The sequence below is a fragment of the Tamandua tetradactyla genome, chromosome 7 (genome assembly GCF_023851605.1).
Source record: "Tamandua tetradactyla isolate mTamTet1 chromosome 7, mTamTet1.pri, whole genome shotgun sequence".
Lineage (NCBI taxonomy): Eukaryota > Metazoa > Chordata > Mammalia > Pilosa > Myrmecophagidae > Tamandua > Tamandua tetradactyla.
Window position 1 is genome coordinate 167,257,823 of NC_135333.1, and position 15,447 is coordinate 167,273,269.

Genomic DNA, 15,447 nt, shown 5'->3' on the forward strand with positions numbered 1-15,447 from the left:
TATCCCCCTGACTCTGGAGCTTGATGACTTTTACATAGCTAGTAAAAGCATGTCTCCCCATTTCTGACCAGAACCCTTTTCCTCTACCTTATAACGTTGTTAGGCAAGAAAAGGATTTTGGTATTTTTTCTTCTCCAGGGTGAAATATGCAATCCAGTTTTGAATCTCTTTGTTTTGAATCTCTTTGGGGTGGTTTATTCAGGGGAGGCACAAAAAACCCAGCTCAAATGAGCTTAGGTGAAAGTTCAGAACTTTGCAGATTATGCAGCTGCAAAGCCTAGGACTTAATGCAAGTTCAGGTCTTTCAATTTCCAGACTCTGATCTCCTGCATCCTGGCTTCATCGTAGGCTCTGTGTGGTGGCAAGATGGCTTCCCACAGTGCCAGGTCCACATCCTCCCAGGTTCAGATTCCAAGGAAAAGAGAATTCCTCTCTTTCCCAACAGTTTGAACTAACACTTATCAGCTCAGTTTGGTCCCATGCCGATTCCTGAACCTGCCATCAGACCCAGAGGAATGAACTTTTACTTGAACAAGCCTGAATTGTGTAGCCTTCCCTGGAACCAAGAACCTTGTCAATGCATTGAGGGTGGATCTCTAGAATAAGATTGAGATATATTTACCTGATAAAGCTTGAGTAGATGTGGACAGGATACACAGTAAATAATCATTACAAATGGCATTTTATGACAGCCCTCAGAAGTCTACATCTTCTATTCCTTTTTTCATTTGTAAATTTATTTCAGCCCTAGTCTAGCAGAATCATAAATATGCAAAGAATTGTTAAAGTCCTATGGGAAAGAGTATGCTTGAATATGATAAAGAGTCTTTCATTAAAATGTAAGTTCTTAGTATTTTAGAAAAAGAAATACATGGTGAAATTTTAAAGCAATAATCTTAATTGACTACCGATATGCTAGAAAACTACTCAGGATTCATAAATAGAGGCCTTTGGGGGAGAGGGTTTCTTCAAGCTTGGCTGGGTCTCTTTTCCCTTCTGCTAACCCACTGTGCTCTTCTGTGATCATAACCTCACTGTAGCGAGTTCTTCAGCCTTCCATTGCTGGATAATTTCTTTCTCATTATTCTATTATTCCTACAACATACAGAAAGCAAGTTACCACACACTGATTGGGAAATTTTTGATCTCCCTTTTCTTTCCTATCTGGGTTGGATAGTAATGCTTAGCTTTAGTTTGATCTCAGAGAAATGCAGTGGGTTTGGCAGGAATCTTCTCAGGCTCCTAAAGCCCTTCTTTGTAGTACATTTTTGACTTCCAAGAGTGTTCTGGTTTGGTGAGGATTGTTCCTTTGAGTCTTTGGAATTCTTCTTTCTACCAATTGTCCCGAGGATGTGATGGAAGGATGCATGTAGCTACAGGGCAATGTGGGACACTCCATTGGGAGCCACTGGGACCCTCAGAAAACAGACACCATCCACACCTTCAGGATGGAAGTGGCTTCGCATCCCTGTGATGCATGGCACTGCCTATGGCACATCACTTTTACGTGCAAGACTGAGAGCAATTCATCACAAATCCCCCACACACCTCAGACAGTTGTCTAGGCTGATTACCTCTCATTTCCATGCTAGAGAGCCTTCTGGAATTGGAATGGCTGCAATGGTGGGATCCAACCCATCCATCTATAGATCAATTAACAAGTAAGTCTATGCACTTATAATACCACATTGTCCTTTGTTTAGTATGCTCGTACACAGATAATATTCTCCAGCTAAACTGACCCTCTCTGAGTGAGAGGTTGGTGAGAAGCTGAAAACCACAGTGGCAACATGCACGGAAAGCATCTCCTTTCCCGTCACATCTCTCATCTGGGCACAGCATGAATGTACACTTTGACTATTCAGCCAAAAGTGGGAGGTTTGCTTGAAGCCTTTGATTAATGCAAATAATTGCTGCACTAGAGCAGCTCTAATGCTTGGGAGGCCATTAGCAGTACACAGCTGCCATCAACCAGGAACAGTCTTTGCATACAAAGATGATTCATGAACTGAGTCCGTGGCTTGAACATACTGAGTGTCTTACAATTTGTTCCAGATAACTCTTTGAGTTGGACAGTGTGTGTGGGCGGGAGGCGGGGGGAGTGGCGATGCATGTGGTTAGTGCCAGAGGAGGTAGAGAGCAGAATGGGTGGTAAAAGGTGTCCTCAGTAATAGCTTCTTTTCTTTCTCTGGCATTTTATGGTTTACCCATGTTACTTTGATTCTTACAATAATGTGTATGTTAAATAAGGGAATATTTACCAGCTCCATTTTACTACTAAGAACATTGAGAGCAGGGAAATGAAATGGCTTGTTCAGAATCATGAAGCTGTCAGTTGGTGGAGTGAGGCACAAATCAAGGACCGGTCCTCTTTCTACTCCACCAAACAGTGGCACTGCTCGCTTGCTGGGCATGAAGATGTATGATTCACCCTTTAAAGATTACGTGTAGGATAATAGAGCACGAAAAGCAGATGAAAGGAATCTGAATTCTGTACGAATATTGAATATTCTGCACCAAAATACCTAATTGTCCAAACATAGAACAATGTTGTCTGTGGAGTGTAGATTATTTTCATGGGTCGTCTTAGGTCATTTTGGGCAAAGACTTTGAACAGAAACCTGACTAGTCAGCCAGTGGAAAATGGACTTATTTCTGGAGAAGACTCAAATTAATCAAGGCCATGAGACCAGGATACCAAATGATGAATTGACTGTGAGAAATAGAAGACTGAGAAAAACTGGAGGACTGATTCCCATGCACCTGTTCCCTGGAATGCGGTGGGTTTGGTGTTGTATGTTTTCGTTCTTCCTTTTCTTCTCACTCTTGAGGGCAGACTGCGCTTACCTGACCCCTGACTTTTGGGCTCGGCTCTGTGACCTGATTTGGCCGTGGAGAATGAGGGGGTAATATGCAGACTATCTGATCAGAAGCATCAAATGTGCTTGGAGTTGGCACTCGCGCTACCGCCCTGTGTGACGAGACGCATATGGTTCAGGGAGCAGTGGGCCTTCATCCTGAGCGCTAGAATGCGAGTCACATGGGACAAATCTGAACCCAATCTGAGGGCTAAAGCAGGGCCATCACAGCCAATCCACAGATCCATGAGCAAGAAGCAAATGATGGTTGTTGTAAGCCAGTGAACATTTGGGGGTGTTATTGTTAAGGAGCATTACTGCAACACTGCTGACCACTACAGATGCCAAATCATACTCCGAAAGATACTTGCTGGGCGTAGAATGGGGTCAGATGGTTCGGGGCTTCACACAGCCTAATATATTTATCTCCTCCAAGGGAACTGTGTTAGTTTGCCAGTTATCAGAATGCGATATACCAGAAGTAGAACAGCTTTTGAAAAGGGGAATGTAATAAGTTACAAATGTATAGCTCTAAGCCTATAAAAATATCCAAAGTAAGGCATCCAAGGAGGATGCCTTAATTCAAGGAAAGCCAATGAGTCAGGAACACCTCTGCCAGCTGGGAAGCACATGGCTGGCATCTGCTTGTCCCTTGCTCATGGGCTCTATTGCCTTCTGCCTCTTTTTCTGTGGGGGCTCCTCACTTTGCTTCTCTGGGGCTGGCTTTCATCTCTTGGCTTCCCTTGGTTCTCTTTAGGTTCTGGCTTGCTTACCAGTTCATGGTGATGTCTGCTGGGCTCCAAGCATCTCCAAACATCTGTGTTTCTGAAACAACTGTCTCCAAGCATCTACATCTGTTCTCTCTGTTGCCTCTGAGGCTTCTGTCATTTCTGACTCTCTTCAAAATGTTTCCTCTTTTAAAGGATGCCAATAAATTAATTAAGACTCACCTGGAGTTGGTGGCATTCCATCTCCATCTAATCGAAAGGTCACATCCACAATTGGGCATGTCACATCTCCATGGAGATAATCTAATAAAAGTATGCAGTATAGAATCAGGATTAAAACAAATGGCTGCCTCCCCAAGATTGGATCAGGATTAAGGCATGGCTTTTCTGGGGTACATACTATTTTCAAACCAGTTTAGGGATGTATTTCCCTCCTGGTCCAGATGGAGTGAGTCCTTTGGTCTGGTTACTTTCCATCCTGAATGAGCATCCCCATTACCAATCTATTTTTCCTTCATTGCTATGGCTTACTAGCCACTCTTCTGATAAATGTAGGCTTTCTTTAGATGTGACAACACTTTTAAATGATCTCATCTATCCCTTTTATGTTTAAAGTTTCACTTCCAGAAAGCAATCACAATTCCCTGATTTCTCATTGAATGAGGGCCTGCCTAACCGGTGCCTCACTGCAGTAACAATATCTATGATAGTTAAGTCAGAAATAATTGGTGGCTGAGAGAGGAGGCCCCTGCTAAGCTATAACCATGGTTGAGTTAGACGACACTGAATTCTCAATTGTTAGGAGGAGGGGCATGGTGTGATTAAGGCATGCGAGGACTAGGGGTATGCTTAGCTCTCTAAAATGGGGGGTGATTAATGCTGACTGCTGACCACCTATGAGGGAAGGTGAGGGGGGAGGTGGGGAAGTGGAGCCTCAGGGTGGGGCTCAGAAAAGCCCATGCAGGCTTCTAGATCTCCCATTGCTACTTCAACCACCTTGGCTGGAAAATCAACCTCGTCAAGAACTGTGCTTGGAGCAGGGAAAGTTCTAGGTAAAGAGGACGTTTAAGAAAGCCATATACTGTCAGGATTAAGGCCACAACTTCAGGAGCCCCGCTGCTTGGGTAGGTACCCTGCTTCTGCAGCTAAAAACAGGGTCACAGGAGCACCTCACACCTGACTGCAGCTCTAATATGGAGGTCGTAACAGCATCCACATCCTATGGCTGTTTGGAGTTATTAGTGAGTTAATATGTACAAAGTGCTAGGGTGGCTGGAACATAGGTACTAATCACTGAACAGGACTTATTACTACCAGATACACACAGACAGCAGATCTTGTAAGATATCAGAACATGTAAGACACAATTGTCATCTTCAAGGAATCAAAAAGACTCTGCTATTGACCAATTATCTATAAAACATAAATAAGAGACCTATTACATATATTGATGTGCATTGTGCATTTAGCATAGCGTGAGAGTTTTTTTCTGTTTGAAAAATAGGAACCGTCACTATGAGAATGGTTGAATAAACTAGAACATAACACAGGTCGGTGTACGGTGCAGCTGCAAAAAAAAAAAAAAGGATGGTGAAGATCTCTAGATTCTTATTTAAATGGTCTTCAGGATGTATTTTTAAATGATAAACAACAAAGTGCAGATCAGAGCATATAACATGCAACCTTTGGTCAGAAAGCAGGAGAAATAAAAATCTCTGTGGGTATTCGCTCATGTGAAACAAAGAAACTGGAAGGACAAAGCTGTTTTAATAATAATATTCATTTTTATTGGCTGGGTAGATGAAAACCAGACTCTTTTGAATATAATTCTTATACAGTTATGATTTTCATATCATATGGATGCTTTGCATATTCAAAAGACAAATTTAATTCCAAAGGTTAAATAAAAGACAAACTCCCAAATGGAAACAAACTGAAACAAATCAATCTTTTCTGTATCAGAAGGGTATCATACCCAAAAAAGAGAAATTTTATATTAAGTGACATTGGAGCACAATGCTATCCCCTATGAAGTATTCTTGCCTCACATTTTTAATCTGAAGCTAATTAAGCCTTGAGACCTAACTTTCAGTTCACAGTAAAATAAAGGGAATGGAGAAAAGAGTTAAGTAACACCGTGAGGAAACAATAGGGCAAATCTAAAGCACAGGACATTTTATCATAGTTAGATCTCTTCTATCATACCAGATTTCTTTAAAAACAGTCAACATCACGAGAAAATCATAAAGCTTGGTAAACTGCTTAGAATTAAGAGACTAAAGAGACAGAATAAATATATGAGAACCTTGGTTATACCTTTGTTTAAAGAAAAAACAGCTTTGAAGGCATTTGGGGGATGAGGAGGAAATTGAATATGCACTGGAGAACATTATGGGATGATTTTTAATTTTCTTAGTGTGATTGTAGAATTATGGTTATGTTGAAAGAATATCTTTATTTGCAGGAGATGCATGCTGAAGTGTTAGGGGTAAAGTGCCATGCCATCTGCAACTTATTTTCAAATGGCTCAGCAAAAAAGAAAAAGTATATATATGGATGTTGATTGATTAAGTAACTATGGAAAAATTAGTGAATCTAAGTGGTGGATAAAATTGTATTTATTAGAGCTAGTTCTTTCAATTTTTCCAAATAGTTGAAATTTTTCATAATACAAGGTATGGGATGGGGGGAGAAGGGCTGTCATCATGAGCTGTTTTTAATGATTTTATTGGTAGTGAAATGGCTAGATTATCGATGAGCTCGCCTGTTCGATTTTAGGCTGGGGTAAGCTACGTGAATGCCACCATTCACGGTGGGGTCGCTGGATTTTATCTCTCCCCATTGCATCTATGCTTCTAATAGTAATTTCCAGGCAAGATGAACTAGGGGGATGGAATCTGTCTTTTGGTACCACTGGCTTGTGTGTGTTTCTCTGTGACCGTTGTGTCTGAATCCGAAAGGAAACCCACGCGGTCTTCCTGGCCTCGCCGTGAGCTGTGAGAAGCGCCCTGGCTGTCCCCTCAGAACCGCCTGAGCAGCTGTCAGAGTCCACATAAAGAAAGAAGTTTGCAAAACGAACATGACGCTCCCGCAATCACCTGCCATTTGGAGCTTTGGGGACGTGCTCGTATTTCTTTTTTTAAAAAAATGGCTTAAGTACTAGAGTGATGCGTTTAGGGAGCCGATGAGATAAGATAAAAAAAAAAATCTATGAAAATCTATCCCGTAGATAAGGCAGATCAAGATGTATTTTCACACTGCCTCAGAGCCTCGACGTGAACCTGACACTAGGGATCTGCCTTAGCTAATATTTGTGATCATTATGCACAAATTAGGGCATGCAAGATGGAATGGAAGATGTTTTGCACCATCGCTCTGATTCTTCAGTGATTTCTTGTATATGGTGTGTGCGTATCCATATGAATCTTCTACCAAATGTCCTTCTTCCTCCCCTCTTCTTTCCTTCCTCCTCTTCTTTCTCTCTCCCCACCCCTCTCCCTCCACCTCTCTCCCTCCCCACCCCTCTCCCTTCTCTCTCTCTCTCTGCCACTTCCCTTCACACAGTCCGGCTCCTGCTGTCACTCATTAGATGCTCAAGTGCGCCGAGGGCCTGGGCTCCGTGTGGCTTTCTTGCTACACGGCCTTGGGGTGGGGGCCGGACTTCTTGGAGAAAATGGGATCTGCCGACAGTCTGGAAGGGCAGGCCAAGCTCTGCTAGTGCCACCCTACTGCTCCACTCCGGAGGGAAAGGCCATTAGGTGTGGTGGGGCCTCTGGGGCAGGTGAGCAGGAGTTTTCACATGACACCTGAGGCACCGACAAAAAGCGGTGCTGAAGGGAGAAGCAAGTAGTAATGATCATTAAAAAAAAAAAAAAAAACACACAGGGACCAGGTTTTCTATGTCATTTTTTTATTATTAGAAGTGATTATTCACTTATTTTTGTAAAAAAAAAAAAGAAGCACCGTAATGATAAACCAGAGACCCCTATCCCTCATTTAATGATTTTAATTTGTTTCTGAAAACGCTGTTGCTAAGAGAAAAGCCATTACATGAAAACAATGTTCCATTAATTTTAATTGGAAATAGTTCTGATGCATTCTACCTACCCAGAATGCCCAAGCAATTTACACAGGTAGAAAAATATCAAATAAACAATACGAACAAGTTTCTACAACTAATAAACAATTTGAAAGTAAATAAATATTGTTGATATAAAACATATAATGAAGGCTTGTTGTAATGAAGGTCACCTACCAAGGCAAAGAGATCCATAGAGGATGCTGGGGAATCCTTCTTTGAAGGTAGCAAAGAGTCAGGTGATCAGCTTACAGGCAGACAACCTTCTGGGGCCTCAGGTTTATCAAACTGCAGTAGGGATAAAGTTATTGCACTAAAAACAACTTTAAAGCAAAATCAAGCCTTAACATCAGAAAGCTTTAAAACAAGTTGAGTAAATGCATATGCAATAACACAAAGAAAAGCTATGGAAGGTATGACCTCGTCAACCATCTTTCTTGATCTAGGAATGCAAAGAAACATGTCATCCAAATATGGCACATGGCATGAATTCACTGACTAGAAACTGTGTCAAGTAAATTGGTTGATGTGCCTTTGCCTGGAACCATAGTGTCACAATGGCCTTTTGTATAGTGCATTTATTTGGGTCTTTCGAATGAAAATGTCAATATACCAGAAAAAAAAAATGAGTCATTCAAAAAGTGGTATGGTTTTCCACAAGCTGTCATGATGAGAATCTTTCACTCGGCAGTCTCTGTGTGAATGCATGTCATCCCCTGTGACAGTGTGTTTCTTTGGATCTGTTCAGTTCATCTCAGTTGACTCAGAGGATGATGACAGCACTTATTGGTTCTCTCATAAGATTGAAACTACATTGTAGGAATATCAGCCATAAGGACCAAATTTCCTTTACTTTCATGTATGTCAACACAAGTGAACCCGATGGGAGCTGTGTCCCAGAGTTCCATGCTATACTGTTGGGTTCCCAGGTCTTAACACGCTGCAGTCTCCACCGGCTACCTGAGTGCCTGGAGTACAGCAGGGCCTCTTCTCACTACCAGTCCCCAAAGTTCCCTAAGCGAGTGAATCATGTAGACCATGGCCCTTTATACCTGATGCACATTGCTTGGCCTTCACCACCTGGGCCTCCTAGCTGGTCTTCCCGGTGAGTTTCGCTCATCTCTGTAACTCAGACCTGGCCGCAGAGAGTCAGTGTGACTTCATTTGGAGTTTCACCTGCGTGGAGAAGACTCAGAGGGAGAAAAAGCCAGCACTTCATGTTCTCTCTCCAAGGTATAAACATCTAACAGTCAACTGTTAGACCCGGCCAAATTTTCATCAGACCCTTTAAACTCAACATGTCAAAAGCTGAGTCCGTCATCTCTTTTTACTGCTCTACCATGTTCCCTATCTGGGCAAGTATCACCACCAGCCTGGTTGCCTTAGCCTGAAATCTGGGACAACTCTGCATTCCAAATGTCTCTGATACCCATTTCCTTCCTACCTCCACCCCTCATGCCCTTATTGAGGCTGCTTCACCATCACAATAGCCTCATGACTGGTCTACCAGTGGTCTCCTTTACTCTTTCTTTCTTTAGTTTGTTAGCTCATTCATTTATTTAATGAATATTTATTGAGGATCTATGATATGCAAGAAGTCTTCTGGGCACCAGGCTTACAGAAATGAACAGACAGACAATAATTGCTACCCTCGTGGAGCTTACCTCCTAGTGGGAGGGTATAATGAAGAAAATACAGAATGAATTATATAATAAAAAAGGAAGAAAGGAAGTTATGTAGTATATTAAAAAGTGATAAGTGTTCATAAGATAAACAAAGCAAGTGTTGGAGAGAGGGAGATGGAATTTTCGACAGGGTGGTTCGGGATGGTCTTCCCTGCAGCGCAGCCTCTGAGCAGGGCCTTAGAGGAATTGCGCATCATGTGAATATCTGGGGGATGAGTGTTCTTAAGAGGAATTGAGGGCACAAAGGCCTGACCTGATATTTCCAGTGGTTGGAGTGACATGTATGGACAGCAGAAGAGGTAACGGGACTAACAGGAGTCAGGTCAAGAAGGGCCTCGTGGGTCAGAGCAAGGACTTGGGTTTATTTCTCTGAGATGGGAAAAAGCCATTGGAGGTTTTGAGCAGGTGTCCTGATCTGAGGTAGAGTTTACAGGGTAAGTCTGACGTCGTGTTGAGACTGGACTCTGGGAGGATATAGGTAGAAGAAGGGAATGGTTAGGAGGCTGTCACAGTAATCACAATGTAGGAGGATTGTACTAACTTACAAATCTGACCATGTCATCTCCTGCTCAAAATTCTCCAATGAATTCCCAGCATCTGTAGGATACAATTGAGACTCCTTTGAATAGCCTCTAAGGTCAGTCATGATTTGGTACCCTCTACCATTTTGGTGTCCTCTCCTGTCACTCCTGCCACCCCCCTGCCCTGCCTCCACTCCCAGCCTTCTCTTGTCTGGTTGACAGCCTCCTAAATGCCTATTGAGTCTTCTGGTCATCATTCAGATGCTTCCTTCTATGGGAGGACTTCCCAGGTTTCGCCCACTCTTAGGGTTTGAGCACCTGATTCCTTCTGTGCTAATTCTTTGTCTCTCTACCCACTGGAATGTGTACTTCCTGAGATTAAGGGCTCTCATTTTCTTCCTGTTACACAGAAATGACTAACCTACATTGGCTAAATGATGATATTAAATATGGGGTGTGTGTTCACTTTGTCTTTATACAGTCCCTCAGAAGAAAATGAAACTGGACTTTGAGATCATATGAGTTCCTAGATTATTTAATCCCACTTTTTCTTGATCTTAAAGAAATCATGAGGCCACTGGAGTTCTTCTTATCTTAAGGGGTTGGGGGGGGGGTTGATTTATGAATACTGCCTCTATCTGCTAATGTCCTTTCCCCCCTACTTTTTAAATCAAGTCCCTTTCTATTTTTCCTTTTATCAGTCCTATTCCAGAGTTCTCCCACTGATACTCTAAGAGAAAGAAAAAGTGAAGAAGAAAAACTGACCTTTATCTAGCTGCTACTTTGTAATACCCTGTGGTTATTTATTTATATATTTGTTTTGTTGGACAAAAGATTGTTCTGGATATACAGGCTAGCCCTTAATTTCATGGTTGGGTTAAATGCTTGTTTTATTCAAATCATCCAGAACGCTCTTTTATAAGACTTAAGAAATGCATTTCCTCAAATTTTGCAAACTATTTGCCCCAAAATAACTGCTTCTAAGACATTTCTTCCCAGTTATTTCTGCATATTTATTTTCTCCTTGCAAGCCTCCCAGTTCAGAATCGAATTCACTGCATCTCCCCTTAGTTTCTTCCCTAATGTTCATTAAGATACTCTTTTCTCTCATTGTGTAGATCATTAACGAAGCTGTTAAGTATTATTAGAGCTTCACTGGTTCCTGGGGCAGGGTTAACAGACACCTTCGAAAATGTAACACATTGCCTTTACCCTTGGATTCTATTCCACCAGCTCTTCACCAGCCAGTATAGAGTGCTGGAGCCCAAGTCCAATCCAATTTGAATTCATTCTGCAAGTAAGACTTTATTAGATACTGTATGAAGTGCTTTACCAAAATTAGGTTAGGTTACATCTTCATTTTCTCTCTCTTTTTTATTAATCATGCAATTCCCACTCCCTTTAAAAAAAGGTAATAAAGCAATTAGGTTTGCCCACCTTGATTCAATCTTAAAATCCAGGCTGCTGATTGCCCCTGGTTCCATTATCATCTAAATACTTACAGATGCTAGCTGTCAGGCTCCCTTGTCTTGCTTCTCCGTGAAATCAGTGTCACATCGGCTTCTATCAAAACTTCACACCTCCTCAGGCCTCAGTTGTTTTGGACTGAGAGTCCCACCTGACTAATGATGCCTGGAGCTGGGAGACTTCTCAGAGGCATTGAATAATATGGTTCTCCAGCTGATGTTCATGAAGCCCTGTTTCCCCAAAGGCGCCTTTGGGACCACCAGGGAATGAAAAGGGGGAGCCCCGAGGACAGAGTTCCCTGCCCCTGCTTTAATCAGAGCAATGTGGTTGTCACCTGCCCTGTGTATGCGAATTCAGGGCAGGGCCCCTGCTGTCCCTGTGGCACCTTTGGTGGGTTAGAGAAAAGTCACCCTTCCTGTGGATATACACAATCTCACCCAAGGGCGGCCAGGGTGTTATATAACATTTTATGCAAAACGGACTCTGCTGCTAAACATTAAGTTGGAAAAAACTGCTCCCCAGGCCAGCCTGTCATGTTACCTGAGTCAAAACTAGAACCAACAAGACTGACGTTTCATCATTCTACAGCAAGGTACCATATTCAGTTCCTTCCATCTTGAGTGTTCTTTTCAGTAGACTGGCACTTTTGCCTTGACTATACATTCATGCTCAGAGAAAAGTGAATTCATTCAGCAGTATTTATTAAGCACTCACAAAGCCCATGGTCACATGGCGCTTACATTCTAGGGGAAGAAGACAAGTGATGAGGAAATAAAATCATGCATAAATGAAATGCCAGGTAGTGGAAAGCATTACCAAAGAAAATAACGTATGATAAGAGGGCAGAGAGTAAAAGAAAGGGAGAACTATTTTAGATACTCCATGGAATAATAATCTCTGAGAGTGGGGAATACTCTTGCAAGTTACAAAGTTAAACACATGTACAAACACATCCTCTCTCCCTGCTTAGTATTCAGAATATACTTAATAATGTCAATAATAAAATATATATTGAACACACAACAACTCTTTTACTGAATAGACACTGAAGTAGGCATGCAAATGAATAAGATGTGTAATAAAATCATATTTCCTTCTCTCAAGGAGCTTGAAGTCTAGCTGGAAAAATATATATATTTAACCAACTCTAACATATTTCATAATGAAATAATAGTCAAGGACCTTTCAGAGCTTAATGATTTATTACAATTGGCAAGAGATGTGAGAAGAGAAATGTTTTATTCAGTAATACTCAACAAATATATGTGTGTTTGTACTCAATGCGTGAGGATGGATCACATGAATTAAGCATCAAAGACAAGGAGGATTTCATTAGGAGGCTGTGCTGCTTTGAAACTGTTATGTACCCCAGAAACGCCATGCTCTTGTTCCTAATCCAATTTTATGGGGACAGACCTATTGTTTAGGGTGGGAACTTCTGACGAGTTTGTTTCCATGGAGATGTGACCCAGCCAATTGTGGATAGGACCTTTTGATTAGGTGGTTTCTATGGACATGTACCTCCACTCATTCAAGGTGGGTCTTTATCTGTTTACTGGAGTCCTTTAAGAGGGAACTATTTGGAAAAAGCTTAGAGCTGATATAGACAGAGACATTTGGAGAAATCAAAGGACCATCAGAAGTCAGCCACATCCTTCCCAGCTAACAGAGTTATTCCAGACCCTTGAGTCAAGTTGAAGGTGCCTAGTTCTGCTGCTGTGGACATGAGCCAATAGTATGTGAACCTCATTTATTGTTCATTACATCTGCAGTCGGCTAGGAGGCATGCCTGCTGAAATGAATGATGTTTGATTTAATTGGCTGGTGCTTAATTGAGAGAGCTCAACATAGTACTGCCCAAGCAGCTCAGCATACCTCATCTCAGCACTCACAGCTCAGCCCAGGTCTTTGGAGATGCAGAAGGAATCAACTGGGGAAAGTTGTTGGAACCCAGAAGCCTGGAGAGAAGGCTGGCAGAGATCACCCTGTACCTTCTTGGGTAAGAAAGAACTTCAGTTGAAAGTTAGCTGCCTTTCCCAAAATCGTAGAAGAAAGTACTACCCATACAGTAATAACACTAAATGTTAATGGATTAAACTCCCCAATCAAAAGACATAGATTGGCAGAATGGATTTAAAAACAGGACTCATCTATATGCTGTCTACAGGTAACACATCTTAGACCCAAGGATAAAGATAGGTTGAAAGTGAAAGGTTGGGAAAAGATATTTCATGCAAATAACAGTCAGAAAAGAGCAGAAGTAGCTATACTAATATCCAACAAATTAGACTTCAAATATAAAACAGTTAAAAGAGGCAAAGAAGGATACTATGTATTAATAAAAGGAACAATTCAGCATGAAGACATAACAATCACAAATATTTATGCACCTAACCAGAATTCTCCAAAATACATGCAGCAAACACTGAAAAGAGAAATAGACACATCTACCGTAATAGTTGGGGGCTTCAATTCACCACTCTCATCAATGGGCAGAACATCTAGACAGAGGATCAATAAAGAAACAGAGAATTTGAATAATACGATAAATGAGCTAGATTTAACAGACATTTATAGAACATTACACCCCACAACAGCAGGGTACACCTTTTTCTCAAGTGCTCATGGATCATTCTCAAGGATAGACCGTATGGTGGGTCACAAAGCAAGTCTCAATAAATTTAAAAAGATTGAAATCATACAAAACACTTTCTCAGATCATAAAGGAATGAAGTTGGAAATCAATAATAGGCAGAGGGCCAGAAAATTCACAAATATGTGGAGGCTCAACAACACACTCTTAAGCAACCAGTGGATCAAGGAAGAAATTACAAGAGAAATCAGTAAATATCTCAAGGCAAATGAAAATGAAAACACAACATGTCAAAACTTATGGGATGCAGCAAAGGCAGTGCTAAGAAGGAAATTTATTGCCCGAAATGCCTATATCAAAAAAGAAGAAAGGGCAAAAATTGAGGAATTAACTGTCCACTTGGAAGAATTAGAGAAAGAACAGCAAACTAACCCCAAAGCAAGCAAAAGGAAAGAAATAATGAAGATTAGAGCAGAAATAAATGAAATTGAGAACATGAAAACAATTGAGAAAATCAATAAAACCAGAAGCTGGTTTTATGAGAAAATCAATAAGATTGATGGACCCTTAGCAAGATTGACAAAAAGAAGAAGAGAGAGGATGCAAATAAATAAAATCAGAAATGGAAGAGGAGACATAACCACTGATCCTGCAGAAATAAAGGAGTTAGTGAGAGGATACTATAACGACTTTATGCTAATAAACTAGACGATGTAGATGAAATGGACAACTTCCTAGAAAGGCAGGAACAACCAACTTTGACTCGAGAAGAAATAGATGACCTCAACAAACCAATCACAAGTAAAGAAATTGAATCAGTCATTAAGAAGCTCCCCAAAAAGAAAAGTCCAGGACCAGAGGGCTTCACATGTGAATTCTACCAGACATTCCAGAAAGAATTAGTACCAATCCTGCTCAAACTCTTCAAAAAAATTGAAGAGGGAAAGCTACCTAACTCATTCTACGAAGCCAACATCACCCTCAGACCAAAGCCGGACAAAGATATTACAAAAAAAAAAAAGTTACTTGTCTTTCCTCTGAAGAACTAATGAAATAAATTCCCTTATATTAAAAACCAATCTGTCTCTGGTGTGTTGCCTTCCAGCAGCTAGCAAACTAGAACAGTACCTTTCTCTGGATACCTTAGTGTGGATGTTTTATGGCCTTAGAACTGTAAACTTATAATTTAATAAATCCCCTGTATAAAAGCCAACCCATTTCTAGTATATTGCATTCCAGCAGCATTAGCAAACCAAAACAGAGACCAAGGGAGAGAAGGAACAAGCAGACACATGAGAGCTAATCTGAAAAACAGAATAGTTTGACAAGGTTGAAATGTGCAGTGTGCAGAGAGTGAGGCATTGGAGGCCTTGAATATTATGCTAACAAGTTTGGATTTATTCCACAGGCAATAGGGAAAAATGGAAGAATCGGATGAGAAAAATGACTAGCTCTAAAGAAGACATTTATTTTTTGACAACTAGCTGTCCATTTTGTCTATTTGGCATGCAATAAGA